Raw genomic sequence first — 18,631 nt, 5'->3', positions numbered from 1 at the left:
CCTCCCCCTCCCCGCCTCCCTGCCCCACCGTAACTCCCTCCACGGCCCGCGGCTGCTTATAAGTGTTGCTAACTCTTATTCATTTACAGCATGTTAACATACTGTCACCATTCGCTTTTTATGTACTAGTAACTATGCTGGTAATTTTGCTACTGATAATATGTGTACTTGTATTATCTAAGATACTACGCCTGAGAAGACGGCATTAGTAAATAAACATTTCAAATGCACATGTGTTCTTCTTAACTCCATGTTCTGGTTTCTAATAAATATATAACGACCGAGTGTTCATGAGTTCCACGTATCCTAAGGTACTATAAGTTCATATTCTGGATTGTCTAAACATTGAGAGTTTGTTATATCCAATGTGACACTGTACCTAGCTTGCTAAGGGGTTTTTGAGTACTAAGGTGAGTTTTGGGGCACCCTAATTCGCCGAGGTTCCAATCCTCTGTGCACAGTTCTGTGTGAGAACAGAAACCCTGCGACAGGGGCACCCCTGAGCCTTGCTGGAGCTTCATCACACTTGCGATACAACTCCAGCAATGCACCACCTTTACGGCACAGATACGTCACACATCTGTGCTGTTTTTGCTCCATGATGCGCCGCATTGTAAATGCAGCACACCATGGGTGGCGGAACAGCGGCACAGGATGACTAACACATCCCTGGTGATGCGCCAGTCATCATAAATCTATCCCTCTGCTTCTTATCTTGTTAGAGATGAACCGCCATATGTATCATCAAAGTTTTTTGCATTTCCTAAATAGCGAACTTTAAGGAATAAATAGCGATTCTTTACCATTCCTAGTTTGCGATGAGCTATTTGCTAATTACAAATTACCCATTCATTTCCATGGAGCAGGAGGCCCATAGGAATGAAGGTGCAATTTGCGATTAGCAATTACCTCATCGCAAATTACGAATTTTTCCGAGGGTGCAGGGGTGTCTCAAGAACACCCTGCTGCACCCCTGAAAAAGAAATTTGGGGGCATATGGCGCACATAAATTTTGAAAACATTCCTTTACCTCAAAAACGATTTTCAACTCATAATTTGAAAACACTGCCCACGGGGAAATGACTTAAAATGTCCTCAAGACACATGAAAGTGTTTTTTTAAAGCCTTTGCAACTTTTTTGGGTCACTTTTAACATGGCTATGTAACTCAAACAGTCAAAATCTAAATTTACCATGCACAGGTGGGAGCATATTTACAAGGAATTTGCTCCACGGGGAAAGGTCTTTTAATTTAATATTGGAAAAATAACATCAGAGACACTGAAATGCCTTATAAAGAAGCATACACCATTATGTCCTTGTCATAAATTTTAAAAGCATTCATTTTCCCCAAAAACGATTTTCAAGTCATAATTTAAAAACACTCCACATGGGGAAATGACTTAAAATGTCCTTAAGACACATGAATGCGTTTTTTGATTGCCTTTGCAGCATGTTTCGGTCACCTTTAACATGCCTATGTAACGCAAACATTCAAAATCTAAATTTGCCATGCACAGGTGGGAGCATATTTACAAGCAATTTGCTCCACAGAGAAACTTCTTACATTGAAATGGGAAAAATAACATCAGAGACACTCAATTGCCTTATAAAGAAGCATACACCATTATGTCCTTGTCATAAATATTAAAACCATTGCTTTTCCTCAAAAACGATTTACAAGTCATAATTTGAAAACACTCCACAGCTCCTATGCACATAAAAACCCTGTCAGTACTAATACTTCACATTTTCTCCAATTACAATTTCTCAAAGAAACAAAATCTATTTGTAAAACACTTGACACAAACCAACATTTGAAAAACACAACTTTCTTCATAATTTTCTCCTTAAAGCACACTATTTTCTATCTAAATTAAAGAAATCTTTTCTCACCTTAGCAAATACTTTGAGTTTCAAAACAGTCTCTGAAACACACCAATTTGTCTTCAGCAGAGCAAAAGGTATGCACTCCAGAGTCTGCAGCTATCAAAAGCACAGAAATGCTGTAATTCTTCACACATATCTCTCATGTCACCCAATCAAAACTCTTCCCTCACTTTTTTTCAAATCAAAACCCTTCCCCCCTCTGCCCTCTCTGCTTTTTCTGCATAGCAACCACCTCTTGCAAGACCTCTGGTGTTTCCAAGTTCACACAACAATGTTGCAATTGAACTCTGAACTCTCAGTGCACCTGCATATCCAGTGCATACTTTCATTTAATGATTTTTTCTTCGCCACTCAAAATACATCTTTCAACGAACTCATCCATGCACCCTAACTTTCTGTTTTCAGCAATCAAAATCCACCAATCACTCTTACTGCTTCATTAACACAGAAACTCCTCCGTTTTTTTCATTTTACACTCTCATTTTTTCAACTGCCATTTCATTGCCACACTTCATCTGACTGCAGGAGAACCTTGCTCTCGCCATGTTTTCTGTCTGGATTGTTGGACATAGTTACATCTATTGGGCTCAGAGGTACGCTGAAAACAGGAATTTACCTAACCTCAATTTACAAGATGTGGAAATTAAGTGGTTTGGCCACAGAGGATTAAAATGTCACCAATTGATACCATTGGTGAAAACCTTTATGCATTTGCCAAAACCTGACCTGTTAATTGTGCACTGTGGAGGTAATGATTTGGGCACTTTGACTGGGGTAGGTCTGGAAATGCTTTTAAAGGACACCTTTGAGCAATTGATGGCACTTTTTCCTCAGACTGCCTTGGTATATTCAAATATATGCCAAAGACAGAAATGGAGGTGGTCGAACCAATTTTGTCCACAAATTGAGAAATCGAGGAAGCATGTAAACAAATCTGTTTCAGCTTACATGAGAGACCATGGAATGGGCTCCCTGTACAACAATAACTTGCGTTACTACATGCAAGATATCTACAGAGGAGATGGAGTTCACTTCTCAGATGAGGGCAACAGAATTTTCATTCTGAATTTAAGACTGTGCATTGGTACCTACTTATAAGTACCTAAATGTACCATAAACCCAAAAGCTCTTCTCAGAGCTACCCTACATCTGATCACTCACAATTATTATTTTACTCTAACTTTTTTCACTAATTTTCAAGAAAGTACGCTCCCCAGAACGCTTCGCGGTTCGCGAACCGGGCGCACTCCACGCAAAAAAACTAAAAAAACGATATTTTTTTTTTTTGCCCTGCGAGACCCTTTTAAAGCCTCCACATCAAACCTAGGGGGTCAGGGAGGATCTACTATGCCCCCTTATGGTCATTTGCCCCTTCGCTTTGGCCTCCTCTTGTCTCTCGATCCTACCGAGAGACAAGATGGCGGCCGCTACGGACAGTTTGGAATGTTTACAGACGCCGAAGAACCAATTAGCTTCGCAAAGCTCCGTAACGCGAAAAGTACGCGAAGCGGAGCGCTGTTACAGATATATATCTTTTTTTGAACATTAATTTCTCAAAATCCACTGGAGCACATATATTGAGACCTAGCAAAGGCACATCGGGCTACCAGTCCCTACAATTTTGCCAACTTTCGTGCAAATCCATTCAGCCGTTCGATTATTATTATTTTATTTTTTTTGCCCCGCGGGGCCCTTTTAAAACCTCCACATCAAACCTAGAGGGTCAGGGAGGATCTACTATGCCCCCTTATGGTCATTTGCCCCTTCGCTTTGGCCTCCTCTTGTCTCTCGATCCTACCGAGAGACAAGATGGCGGCCGCTACGGACTGTTTGGAATGTTTACAGACGCCGGAGAACCAATCAGCTTCGCTTCACAAAGCTCCGTAACGCGTAAAGTCCGCGAACCGGAGCGCTGCCCGGTCCGCTGTTACAGATATATATCTTTTTTTGAACGTTAATTTCTCAAAATCCACTGAAGCACATATATTGAGACCTAGCAAAGGCACATCGGGCTACCAGTCCCTACAATTTTGCCAAGTTTCGTGCAAATCCATTCAGCCGTTCGGGCTAAAAGTGAGGCCAACCGCCCTATGGAAAACTCAATGTTAAAAACACGTTTTGGGACCCCCCTTTTTTCTCAGCCCCCCCTTGACGAACCCCCCCCAAATTTTCAAGGGCTACTCAGAAACAAAATGTGCCATTTTCCTGAAAATTTCAGCCAATTCCGTCCACAAACGCCAAAGTTATTAGACATAGAATTTTCAAAAATCCCATAGAGAAAAAATCCTAACTATATATACCTACTGGCGACCGCCAGTAGGTAATATATATATATATATATATTACCTACTGGCGATAGCCAGTAGGTATATATAGTTAGGATTTTTTCTCTATGGGATTTCTGAAAATTCTATGTCTAATAACTTTGGCGTTTGTGGACGGAATTGGCTGAAATTTTCAGGAAAATGGCACATTTTGTTTCTGAGCAGCCCCTGAAAATTTGGGGGGGTTTCGTCAAGGGGGGGCCGAGAAAAAAGGGGGGTCCCAAAACGCGTTTTTCCCATTCATTTTTCTATAGGGCAGTTGGACTCACTTTTAGCTCGAACGGCTGAATGGATTTACATGAAACTTCCAAAATTGCAGATATGGTTTGCCCGACATGCCTTTGCTATGTCTCAATATATGTGCTCCAGTGGATTTTGAGAAATTAACGTTTAAAAAAAAATATATATATCTGTAACAGCGCTCCGGTTAGCGCCCCGGTTCGCGTACCTGACGCGTAACGGAACTTCGCGAAGCGAAGCTGATTGGCTCTCCGGTGTCTGTCAACATTCTAAACAGTCCAGAGCGGCCGCCATCTTGTCTCTCGGTAGGATCGAGAGACAAGATGTGGTGAAAAACGAAGGGGGAAATGAAGGAAAGGGGGCAAGGTAGACCCCTCCTGACCCCCTAGGATTGATGAGGGGGATATTAAAGTGCCCCGCGGGGCAAAAAAAAAAAAAAAAATTTTTTTGCGATTTTTCGCCGTAGAGGCGCGTCCCGGTACGCGAACCGGGCAGCTAACCGGCAGCGTAACTGGAGTCCGCCATCTTGTGTTTTTGGAGCGTCTGGTTCGCGTACCGGGTAGCGTCCCGGTAAGCGTAACAAGGGAAAAACCAAGAGAAACAGTAAAAAATAAATTAAGGGAATAGATTTCCAGCAAACTTGGTAAACTTGGTAAAATTGTAGCGACTGTTTTTTTGATGTACCTTTGCAAGGCCTCAAGATATGTGCACGTGTGGATTTTGTCTAATTAAGGTTAAAAAAAATATATATATCTGTAAGCGTGCTCCGGCGCGCTTACGTTACAGGTTTTGTTTGCGCTGCAGAGCCGATACGTCACGGTTATGCGACGCGTCATGAGGCGTGTCACGTGGCTATGTGATACGTCACGTAATAAAGAATATATTTTACAGCTATAGATATTAGCTTTTAAAAAACCAATGAAATTCACTGAAAAAACCATAGGTTATAGACCATATATAGTTAGGAATTTGCATTTACAAAACCTTGAAAATTCACTGAAAAAACCATAGGTTAGAGACCATATATAGTTAGCTGGACATTTTATTGACAAAACCAATGAAATTCCATATATAGTTAGTTGCACTAACTATATATCGCGCACCCGCAATCCACTGCTGATGATGTCACATATTACATCATTCATGACATGGTCAGTGACATCACTGATGACATCACTGATGACATCTCAAATGACATCACTGATGACATCATGACACACCAATACCAGTTACTACATACGCACTCACTGATTCCTACGTCTACACACACATTCACTCATTCACCCATACAATCACTCATACATACAGTCACTCATTATTACAACACTATCATATGCACTCATACACCTATGCAGACACTCACACACTGCCACTCATCCATGGAGTTACTCACACACCTAGTCAGTCCTGTAAAGAATCAATCACACTTCGATTTCCTCATCTATACAGTTAAACACAGAACAACATACTTCAGTGACATCACTGATGACATCACTGATGACATCTCAATTGACATCACTTATGACATCACTGATGACATCTCAAATGACATCACTGATGACATCATGACACACCAATACCAGTTACTACATACGCACTCACTGATTCCAACGTCTACACACACATTCACTCATTCACCCATACAATCACTCATACATACAGTCACTTATTATTACAACACTATCATATGCACTCATACACCTATGCAGACACTCACACACTGCCACTCATCCATGGAGTTACTCACACACCCAGTCAGTCCTGTAAAGAATCAATCACACTTCGATTTCCTCATCTATACAGTTAAACACAGAACACCATACTTTTTCACACATATACTAACACATACTTACTCTCTTATACAATCACTGATACAAGTACACATTGATATGCACAGAGTCACACACCTCCCAGCCAGCCACACACACACTCAGTCTTCCATACATCCACTCATTCTTCAATATGTAAAACATATTTAAACTTTACAAAAACACACAGACACTAGATGATGTCATCAGTGATGTCATCAGTGATGTCATTTGAGATGTCATCAGTGATGTCATCAGTGATGTCATCAGTGATGTCACTGACCATGTCATGAATGATGTAATATGTGACATCATCAGCAGTGGATTGCGGGTGCGCGATATATAGTTAGTGCAACTAACTATATATGGAATTTCATTGGCTTTATGTCAATAAAATGTCCAGCTAACTATATATGGTCTCTAACCTATGGTTTTTTCAGTGAATTTTCAAGGTTTTGTAAATGCAAATTACTAACTATATATGGTCTATAACCTATGGTTTTTTCAGTGTATATATATATATATATATATGTGGGATGACTATATGTAACTTCACATGTATGTAACCCTGACAATAGAATTTTCCAGTAGTATAGATGTGCAATTAGTAATGGTAAATTTATACTTACAATATATGCTTATGTTGTAATCCTGCCTTTCCTTTTCTCGTGGTATGTTCTGCCTTGTTCACCCCTCCCCCATTGGTCTGTTCTGCCAGAGCTTGCCTTAGAATGTTGGCAATGCTCTGGCATTCTTGGAGAGATGGTGACTGAATAAAGCCTGCTTATACTTACATCTGCCTCAGAATCTTCTTTACAACACTGGCAACGGGAAACGGCGCAGGGGGCCTTGCTGTCACCACCCCTTTCAGTGCTCTCTCCATCGTATTCTTGTTCATGTTCATAGTTGATGTCCATGTCGTGAAGGATCTTCTAGCAACTCATACCTTTCACGAGGACTAGCTGGCTGGTATGCGCCAAGGGTTATCATCCTGTGGATTTGGACTATCCCTTTATTCAGGAGGTGTGAGTGGGGCTTGATTTCCATGTACTGTAAGTTAATTGGGCCAGTGCATGAAAATTTAGGTGGCTCCTATCGTTGGTAAACTCCTTGGAAATCGAGCCACACTGCTGCCGGGAAGCCTACCTGCCAGACGCTCTTCTGCCTTCCTGCCCCTGGGGCCCTGACGCTGTAGGTCTCGCCGCTGCCGCGTTCTCCACTCCTCGCGGCTGGTGGCGGCTGGAGACTACAGCTCCCAGAGGGCAGTGCGACCACTTCCGGCCACTTCCTGCCGCTGCGCGCCTGGAGGCGCTACTTTAGCAGGAGGCTCCCTCGGTGGAGCGGGGAAATCGAGCCACACTGCTGCCGGGAAGCCTACCTGCCAGACGCTCTTCTGCCTTCCTGCCCCTGGGGCCCTGACGCTGTAGGTCTCGCCGCTGCCGCGTTCTCCACTCCTCGCGGCTGGTGGCGGCTGGAGACTACAGCTCCCAGAGGGCAGTGCGACCACTTCCGGCCACTTCCTGCCGCTGCGCGCCTGGAGGCGCTACTTTAGCAGGACGCTACTTTAGCAGGACGCTCCCTCCGCGTCGCGGGACGCGCGCGGGCAGCAGCGCCGGGCTAAGCCCGAGCAAAGGGCGGGCCCTCTGAGGCCCTCAGAGGTCATCAGTGGTCGGGCGGGCCACCCCACTAACATCTCCTTCGTAAGGTTTGCCTCTTATCAGGTAAATAGAATGGGCGATTGCACGGACATAAGTAATTCTGCTGATGCCCCCATCCAGGAAATAGATACCTCATTTTCAATATTAACTTCTTTTGAGACACTAATTGATACCGCGTTCAATGAAATTGTCGAAACTGAAAGAAGGTTCTCTATGGGCCCTATGAACACTAATCAACCACACGCCACGAGTTGCCTAAAAGTCAACACTCACATAAACCCGGAGGTTAGAGTGGTTAAATCATCACATTCTGTTGTTACTGTGCCCACTGTTCTGGACGATGAAAATACTGTTATATACATAGCCCCAGAAATAGCCCCTGACTCTACATTAGAACCAACATCTGCGGAGGCTACCATCAAGGCATCTGATAATGCTGCTGCTAAGAGAAAGAGGGCTCCTGTGAAATTATCCCACAATAAAAGGAAGCAGCCACTAAGGAGTGTAAACCAACCAACGCCACAAAGCATGTGGACTAGGGAGAAGAAACAGAAATTAAATCAACGAATTGTATCTGCCCAGGATCAATCTCATCTGGGTGAGGTTGTAGTCATAAATAACGAAGACTCAAATTTTATGTCTAGTTCCACCCAGACTGAGCTCCCCAATGTAAACAATACAAATAGTCATTACTCTAAATCAGAGGGGAATCTTATTGAGACCATCGCAGATACTATTTTTAAACAGCTCGAAGGTCAAATGAACAAACAATTTAATAATATTTTTAAAAGACTTGACAGACTGGAAAACCTAATTAAAAATGATGATGCCAAAAGAAAAGGTACAGTGAGCTTGGATAAAATAAGAGTAGAACGTTTGTTAAAGGACCTGGAATCCACCACTCGTGTTCTTACTAGGGGGGACCAGGTCATTAATAGGGATAAGGAACCACAGGTTGCTACTCATTCATCACTAACTATTACACCTGCGGTTATCCAATGTAACAGCACAAGAGGTGGCAACCAGTCTGTTCCCTCAACTAAATCCTCTTTGCTTCCAAGTATCGCTACCAGTGTTTCTGACAAATCCTCCGTTTCCCCTATTGTTGTAACTGGTTCATCCACAGCAATTAACAATAGTATTTCAGCGGCAGGCACTATCACAATGCAGAAGGCCGCCCCAGATCCCAGCCAGCGCTATAATAAGATCATACATGAAGACACTAGGCCTGTTAAACACCAAGGGCCTGCCTTCCACCTTCCACCTGAGGCTTGTCCTTATGTTTTAGTTCTGGCTGGTATCCCATCCCTTAGGGAAGGCCAAGGAGAATTGTGGGTTCAACTGCACAATAAGTGTATAGACTGGTTAGCAAAGCATAAGGGGGTGGGCTATGACATTTCTAAAGAGATTCTGTCCACAAGACGAGTAACCTGGGTCGGTCCTCTATTCAAAAACATTAATGGGGACTGCATTGTAATTAACTTCAGAAACCCTGGAACTGCAAAATTCCTGTTGAACAGAACCTCTGTTCGACATGGCCCATCTACTGTGGTGAAACCCCTACCGCTAAATTATTTCTACCGTCCCCCACACAAAATGATGCAGCCCCCACCGGTTTTCCCCTTACACAATAGGTTTGCAATATTTCAGGATTTGGAATCTTTGGATTGACTGCCTCCCACTACCACTGAACCGATTCCTGTGTGTTCTGTTATTGATCGGTCAGTGGAAACATTTCCTGAGGCGCCTCTGTCGACATCTAACACCTTTTTATCTGGTATATCATGTGAACAACAAGGGCTCATTACATTAACATCCGTCCCAGATTCTGACCAGGGCCCTTGTTCTAGGCCAGATAATAATTTAAAAATTCTTAGTTGGAATATTGCCGGGCTGAAGGCAAAGATGGAAATTACCTCCTGGAAAGATTGGGTTAACTGTCATGACATATTAATGTTCCAAGAAACCTGGTGCACAGTTGATTTGTTATTTGAGGGGTATACCTGCCATAATAAGATTGTTCCAGTTCCTCCGTTTGGTCGTCCTAGCGGTGGATTATCAATCTGGATAAAGATTACTGCGGAAGTCAAAGTTGAGACCCTGCTAACAAATTGCACTAGCTTTATGGCATTATCGTATACTCAGAGGACAAGACTATGCTTAATCAATTTCTATAATAATGACTTTTTGTCCCTACCTAACCCCAATTTTATTCTTCTGTTTGATTTTATTGATGAAATTATGGATGGTCAGAAATTTGGGAAATTTGATGGTATCTGCCTAGGAGGGGATTTTAACGCCCATATACATTCAAGAAACCCCCCATGTAAAAGAGGAACAGAACTATCAAATCTTCTCATAACTAGAGACCTTGTAAATCGTATGGAATATGTAGGTATGGAGGATAGCACCGCCCCATTTTCCACTTTTATTGGTCATGGGGGTGGTACTACAATTGATTATGTCTTTGTTTCACCTCCTGTCGCTAATGCTCTAATAAGGGCTGAAGTTGTATGTAAAATTTATAGCGACCATTACCCAATTGTTATTCACCTATCACTTTTGAGGGGTAAGTGTATACGAAAGGAAATAGGTGCTAAAAACTTGAAGGTTTCAACTGATAAATTGAGGGTAATTTGGAAGGGCGTGGATAATAGGGGAATCCTAGCTAAAATTATTAAAAAATACCCAGTTTTGATCGAAAATTGTCTCACCACTGATGACCATGGGGTTAACATAATTACGTCATTTTCTGAACTCTGTTCCGTAATAAAAGGTGAGATCTCCAGACCAGCTTCTAGTAAAGCTGTGGAAACACCTAGATGGTTCGATGCCCTCTGTTCAAAAGCAAACAGGAATTTGAGAGCTGCCCTAAAAGCTGAACCAAGGGACCTACCACAAATAAGATTGCTCAGAACAGAGTACAAACGTACCCTACGAACTAGATCAAATGAACTGCTTAAATCTCACTGGGGCTCCCTGGCCCGCTCAGCCGAATTGAAAGATACCACAGGGTTTTGGAAAGAGGTAAAGGAGATAAGATCTATAGGCTCTAATCTAACGGAGATTAACTGCAACATCACCGGCCTTGTCTGGATGGAACATTTTGAAAAATTTATGCAACACCAGATACTCCTCCTTTGACTCTATTACCTTTAAACCCACTTAATATTTCTGTATCTGAGGTTGAGGATGCAATATTAGAAAGCGCTGGAAACAAAGCGCCCGGCCCTGACGGCCTCTCAATTGACCAGTTGAAGTGTGAGCCCGTTTTTTGTGCTCCACTGTTATGTAATGTTTTTAACAATTTAACAAACGGGCAAATTCCAGAAACATGGTCCTGCAGCACAATCGTTCCAATTTTTAAAAAGGGTGACAGACTGGACCCGGGGTGTTACCGCCCCATTTCATTAATTGATAATACTTTGAAAGTTTTGGGGCGGATCATATTTAAAAGGATTAGAACTTGGGCTGACGAGAGTAAGATCCTACATCCCACCCAGCTTGGTTTCCGTAGTGGCGTTGGAACGGTGGAACAATGCTTAAACCTGAACCTGATTATGGCGAAATATAATATTGCCAAGAAATCCCCTCTATATTTTGGATTTATGGATTTGAGTTCCGCTTTTGATTTTGTTAACCGTTCCCGCCTTTGGTCCACCCTTCTTGAGTATGGTTTAGATGATTATTTGGTCCACTTTTTAGCTTTTTTACACCGTGATTTAAAAGCACGTGTGCGTATAAATCAATCTGGTGAAGTTTCTGATGACATCAGTATCGGTAGGGGGGTCAGACAAGGGTGTGTGCTGGCCCCCCTCCTGTTTATCTTGTATATTAATAATTTAAGCGGCTCCCTGAGTATTCTAACAAAAGATGTACCTCATGTAAATGGAGTCCCAATACCTACCCTTCTTTACGCTGATGATGCGGTCCTGATGGGCCGCACCCCGAAGGCACTCCGCATTTTAATTTCCGGGTTTGTTCTTTTTATGGCCGACTTAGGCTTGATAACTAATTTTAAAAAATCATTAATTATGAGCTGCGGTCCTAAAAATTATAAAATTGCCGAGATCAAATCAGGGTCAAATGTTTTGAAAAGTACCAGTACCTTTCCATATCTGGGGTTGCTGTTCTCAAACACTGGTACATGGCATGCACATGTATCTTATGCTAGGAATAAGTTGGGCAAGGCTATAAATTGTGTCACCTCTTTGAGACAACCCAACTATGCTGACGTAATCACACCACTGGTTAAGATCTATCAAACTCAATGTATGCCAACTGGCACCTATGGCGCCGAGGTCTGGGGCTACACAAAATGCTCCCACATTCAAATGGAAGAAAACCGGTTTTGCCGGAAGGTGCTCGGCGGGGTTATTTGTTCCCCTAACTATGTATGCCATAATGAGTTAAATATTTCATACATAGAAGATTTTGTAAGATCAAGACCAGTACTTTTCTGGCTAAAGCTATGGAATAACCCGGCTGCCATTTTGACCCGTGAAATAATTTTAGATTGTTTAAAATGCGATAGGGCAAACTGCATACGTGGTTAAAAGCGGTAAAAGACTGCCTTGAAAGTGTAGGGCAGGGTTCTCTGTTTTCCACACCAAGTTTAATAAACCGCTCCCATAAGACTATTATTCTTAGGGCACTATATGATTTGTATAGAGGAGAACGTGAAGGGAAGAACTCGACTAAATGCACTGTAATTAAATATATGGGCTATTCGGAACCACACATTAAACACCCTGGCCCACCATATAGGTATTTACGTTTGCAACTTAGTAGGTGGAACAGGGGTTTACTGTTTCGTTTCCGAGACGGAAGTATAGTAAACTTACTGAACTTCCCTTTGGGTTACAATAAACATTTAGAAAGCTTGAATTGCTATTGTAACCCCAGCTTGAAACAGAGTCTTATGCATTTCCTGTTCTTTTGCGGTTTCTATAAAAAGCTTTCCGCTCATTATTTAATGCCTTACTGTAGAAAACATGAACTGACCAATTTTAAACTAGCATTAAGGTCGTTTTTATTATTGGGATCGGATGAAGTTATATTCAGGGTGAGCTACTTTCTTAAAGCAGCTGTCAGATTACGAGCCACTTTATTTACCGATGTATAATTATCGCACATTGCACTTTTTCCTATGTATTTTAATAAAATTTTAAAAGCTGTATATTCCTTTATAAAGATTGTTTTTTGTGGACACATTGATAATGCTGCTACCACCCATCCATTTCTTAAACCATGTTGATTAGAATGTATCTTTTTAACCGTGTATTTTTAAATTGTGTATGTAGATGTTTTTATAAAAGGAACAATTAGCGTGTAAATATGAAATTGAAATTTGATTATGTCTGATCGCTCTTAGACTTGTTTTCCAGATGTCATTATGTACTGCAAAGTTTTTATTGTATTTTGTATGTACTTTTATGGATGTTTTTATTCCGAATAAAGATCTTTTGACTTTGACTTTGGTAAACTCCTTGGTGTGGGGAAGATTATCCCAAGGGCGAGGTGTTGCCCTTACTCGCTACCAATAGGGTTTGTACCTTTGGGCTGCGTATGGTGCCGGGGCTGGTGGATCCCACGATAACAAGTATTGAATGCACCAATTATTTGAACAAGAAACCAGACGTATCTCGGTGGAGCCCTTTTTTCCCCTGCCAGCGGCTCTCCGTTACCTGTGCGAACACGTCAGTTGAGTCATCGTATACTCGCCAGCCTCTGGGGTGTTTTCCTCGTGCCCTGACAGAGTTTTCTTCCTTGGGAATTCCGATCTGCGAGAATCTTACAACCCGGTAGACGATCCTGTCAGAGGCGTGCCCAGCGCCCCAGCCGCTTTGACGGACGTATTCAGGGAGACGCTCCCGGCGCTTCAGTCTCTTTAGAGCCACCATTGAGCTTTCCCTTCAACTCCAATCAGCTGCGTGACGTTGCGCCCCAGTCATCTCAGAGTTGCCATTCCAGCTCCTTTCTTCAAGTTCCAGTCAGCGGTGTACACGGGCGGCGTTTCAGTTGCCTCTCCGCCGCCTGTGAGCGTTCTACTCCAAAGTGCTTCATATGTTGTGGACATCAATTGGATCCGCTCAGGTGTTTTCGAAGAGCTTCTCCTTCAAAGCCTTCTATGTACCTCAAGTAAGAATGTTCTGTTGTTAAGGATAATTCAGCCTGTTTCTCCAGATTTCCCTTCTATATTCCTTGTGCTGCGTTTCTTCAAGAGCAACGCCTCGTGACACGCTTTTGTGTCTGCGTAGAGCCCCCAGTCGTTTTGCTGATTTGCATACCCAGTCAATCTTTTAGAACAATTTTGTGATCTGCTTGACAGAGTTCCCTCCTCCAGTTTCCGCATTGCCTTTTGTTTTGAATAACTCTGCTGGGCACATATTTTGTTAGGGAAACGCAAGGTATTTTTTTCTCTTGTCCCGCGTTTTGCCTAATTTGACGTGCTCCATCCATCATATACTCTCATCTTCTCAGCTGAGTGTCACTGCGTCCTCACGGTGATACACACACCATTCTATTTAATTTTCTCTCTCTACAGAATCTTCGACTGTGTATTTCCTGTTTCCTATAGGGACACACACACCTCTAATCTCCAGGACTCTTTATCTATGGTGTAAGCTTTTTGTTCCCCATTGTAACCTAGTTTACTATTTACTTCAAATACAGGAGCCACTGATAAATGTTGTGTACCTCATCTGGATTCTTGTGACTTTCAGTTCATCCTGTACTTTGCCATCTAGTTGCGCTTAAATGTATTACTGTGAATGATTTTCAAGTGTGTGCATTCTTCATTCTTATCTGGTGTACCATTGTTCATTCATTTTATGTGTAATTTATCCCGAGCTATTTCTGCGAAATAGTATTCTTTCCATGTTGGAGGGCGTTAATTCACTTGAAGAGTGAAATTTAGCTGTGAGAAGTTTTTTAAGAGTCCACTTCAGTCCTTCTCTGCATCTTCCTTCATATTTAAGGAGGGGGGCTCCTGCCCTGCGGTTCCTTCATCCATGGCTGCTTCATCCACGAGCCAACCGCCCTCATTTTTAAACGAAATTGGGGATCCTGAAATCCATCGGAAGGATTGGATTAATTTGTTTGATTCTTACCTGATTGCTATTGGGGGGGAAAAGTTATCTACTCTCCGCAAGCAACATGTTCTACTACACAACCTTGGTGTTCAGGGTAGGAAAATATACGACACCCTACCTGATCCAGAGTTAGAGGATGATGAAGTTGATTTAGATGCTTTCAAAATCACCCTTTTGAAACTAGAAACACATTTCGGGGACAAAGTGAACGTGGTCCTAGAGCGGCACAAGTTCTTTACTCATGTTCAGGGCAAACAAGAGTCAGTCACTAATTACATAGCCGCACTCAGAGGCCTAACTCAATTATGTGAGTTTGGTGAGCTTAATGACTCTCTCATCAGGGATCAGTTAGTAAGATGTACCCACAACCCCCGTATTAAAGAAAAACTTCTTTCTAAAAACCCTTCCTTACAAGAAGCCATTAGTATTGTGCAATCCATTGAACACACTGCCAAGTGTATTTTAGAAATGAACCCACGCAAAGAACCAGTCTGCAGTGTAACCAATACTAAAAGTACAGGTGATGACAACAATGATACTGAAATTCTAAAGATAAGACCCAGAGAAGTTAAGACTGAAAAACATGCTAGCGTGACTGAAGGATTAAAATGTTTCAGATGTGGCAGCAGCAACCATCTTGCGAACAGTTTCCATTGCACTGCCCGCAATTCTTCTTGTATGAAGTGCAATAAGAAGGGCCATTTTGCAAGAGTGTGCAAAGAAGGGGAAAATAAGCAAGTGAAAATGGTTGGCAGGGATGAAGAAGACTCTCTTAAGTATATATTTCAAGTGAAGAATGCTGGGGAGAATACCTCAGTGAGTGATTCCACACAACATAAGTTTCCTGAATGCACCATTTATTTGAACAAGAAACCTTTGACAATGTTTGCTGACTCTTGTTCTCCATTCATATTAGTTAATCAAAAGGATATGAATGACCTATTTGGTATCATTAATCTCAACTTGTTAGAACCTAACATATCCCCCATGAGTTATGCCAATGAACCTATTCTTCTGGTGGGCATGATAGAAATGTGTATTACTTTCAGGGATAGTACTACTGTTGGTAAGGTCTATACTGTAAAAGAAGGGTCAAACTTGTTAGGTTGGCACCATCAAAGGGAGTTAGGGATCATGCTTGACCCTAGTAATAAAGATCTGGTCTGTCTAAACAATAATACTCAAGATCAAGTTTCTACCGTAACGGAGAAAGATTTGAGAAATTATTCTTCTGAGGGTGATAGTGTAAGCGTGTCCAGAAACTCAGACATAGTACCAAGTGTCCCGTGGACCAAAGTTGCTTTAGAAGTAATTGGTCCTTTAGGTTAGTTAGAAACAAGTAAGAAATTCATGTTTTTATTCATTGACTTTACGTCCAAGTGGATCAAGCACAAGTTTGTATCTGATGCTACGACTAGTACCCTTGTTGAATTTTTAAAAGAATCATTCACCACTGAAGGTGTACCGGAAACTTTAGTCACTGGGAAAAATGTAATGTTTTCATCTTGTGAAATGGAAAAAATCATAGAGATTCTGGTAATCAAACACGAAGAAGCTGATTGTTGTACTTCGGTAACAAATGAGCTCATTGCCAACTCTATTCAGATAATTGTTAAGAACATGCTAATTGCTCTTGGCAACAATCTGGATGTGGTCAAAACCATAAGAGATGGGGTTTGGACCCATCATACATCTCCCACTGAAGGAAGAAATATATCACCATTTTCCACCTTCAGAGGGAGAGATCCAAGGGTTTCCAACATTCCGCACAGTGCTTATCTACGTTAGCTCCAGGTCAATTTTGGCAGACTTTTCGCCGTTTTCTATTGCTATAGGAAATGTTAACTTTTGTTGCAGAACTCCTTGCAGGTTGGTTGTTTACACCCACGCTCTTTTTTTTCTTAAATTTTTTTTTATTTTCCATTATGTTGTCCGTAGGGAGATGTGTTGTAATCCTGCCTTTCCTTTTCTCGTGGTATGTTCCGCCTTGTTCCCCCCTCCCCCATTGGCCTGTTCTGCCAGAGCTTGCCTTAGAATGTTGGTAATGCTCTGGCAGTCTTGGAAAGATGGTGACTGAATAAAGCCTGCTTATACTTACATCTGCCTCAGAATCTTCTTTACAACAACTTACCCATGCAATAATTCGGTTGTGGATATTTTCCCCATGATAACCTTGTAAAATAAAAAAATTCTGTGTATTACTGACATACAACCACTGTGATACTTCACAGTCCAGAACACACTGGAAGAGAATGTGACCCGGGACTTCCTAACAGGTATCTGAGTTATGTGATTGCTTCTCGTCGCATGCTTTAGGTCCTTTGAGCCTTTAGAGTCCGCTGTACAGGAACTGGGTTGTAAGACAGGAAATACCAGCAGGCATGGGGATCTTTGATCTCCTAAACTAAACAATCCACTAAATCTACTCTCTGATATTCTAGATAATGTATGCTAAGATAGCTCAGTAGGTTAATATGCCTGCTACACCAATATATATATAACCTTTCAATCCTTTTTAAGCCTATTGAGTAGATCATTTTTACAAAGATATTGAAATTAATATCAAGTGACTCAAGCATAAGTGTCTTTCCTTTTTTTAAGTATTTTTAACATTCAATAAGAATAAACAAACCAAGATCCACATTTTGGTGTCAGGCGTCTTTTAAGAGCAGGAATTGCAGGTGTGGTGTAGAACCTAACATAGGGGTGATGACTGGTGTGAAATTTCTAGTTTGCAGGGTCAGTCAGTGCAAATGCAGTTTTTGCACTTGTCAGGACGTAAATAAATATTAGTGCAAAAACCAACTGCAACAAGCGCACCCTGTGTAATCCAGAAAGGATGGTGCAAAATTGCTATAGTGCAGTCTATATAACCTAGCCCCACTTTCCTAAATGTTTTAAATATTGTATCATAGCCCATTGCTGGGGGCTATACCAGTTGCTAAGGCCCCCTTCCTAGGTTACAGGCCCAAGCTGCATGTGAGTGTCTAAAATGAGGGAGAGGTCTTTTAATGATAGGTATAACCCAAGACATTGTATTAATCCGTGTGGATAACCAGGGGTTTCCAAATATAGGTGTCACACAAGGCATTGACCTACAATGTTATTGAAGGAGAATGTCTCTGTCATATACTGAAACTGAATTCCTGTGATTAATGTGCAGAACAATAAGTGAGAAGCCCAATGGTTTGATCAGAGTCCCGCGGCAAGCATTTCTTGAGTGTCAGTTTGCTGAATACCAAGGCTGTAGTCTTGAGGCCACTCCATGCCTCTTTAATATACCATGTGCCCCCCCCCTTTATCTCATTTATTCAGGTTCCTCCTTTCTTCCTCCCTTTGTCACACTTCTCCATCTTTCTCTAGCTTTCTTTAACCCCACCTCTTCCCCTCAGGATTCGGGTACTTTTTACTCTCTTGCTTTGGGTCAAAATCTAAAGCGGAAAAATAAGTGCCAGTCCTCGAAAATGAGTAATGTTGGACTCCACCTGCAACCACCGGCTCATAATAAGCTGCTGGAGTGGATTTGGCCGTCTCCCTCTTCTCTTTCCATTTTGGCCCATTATTGACTGATTGAAGCAAAAGGGAGATGACATTCAATTGAACAGATTCACACAAGGG

Source organism: Lissotriton helveticus, chromosome 7, assembly GCF_964261635.1.
Source record: "Lissotriton helveticus chromosome 7, aLisHel1.1, whole genome shotgun sequence".
Classification (NCBI taxonomy): domain Eukaryota; kingdom Metazoa; phylum Chordata; class Amphibia; order Caudata; family Salamandridae; genus Lissotriton; species Lissotriton helveticus.
Note: the sequence above shows the minus strand (reverse complement) of the source record.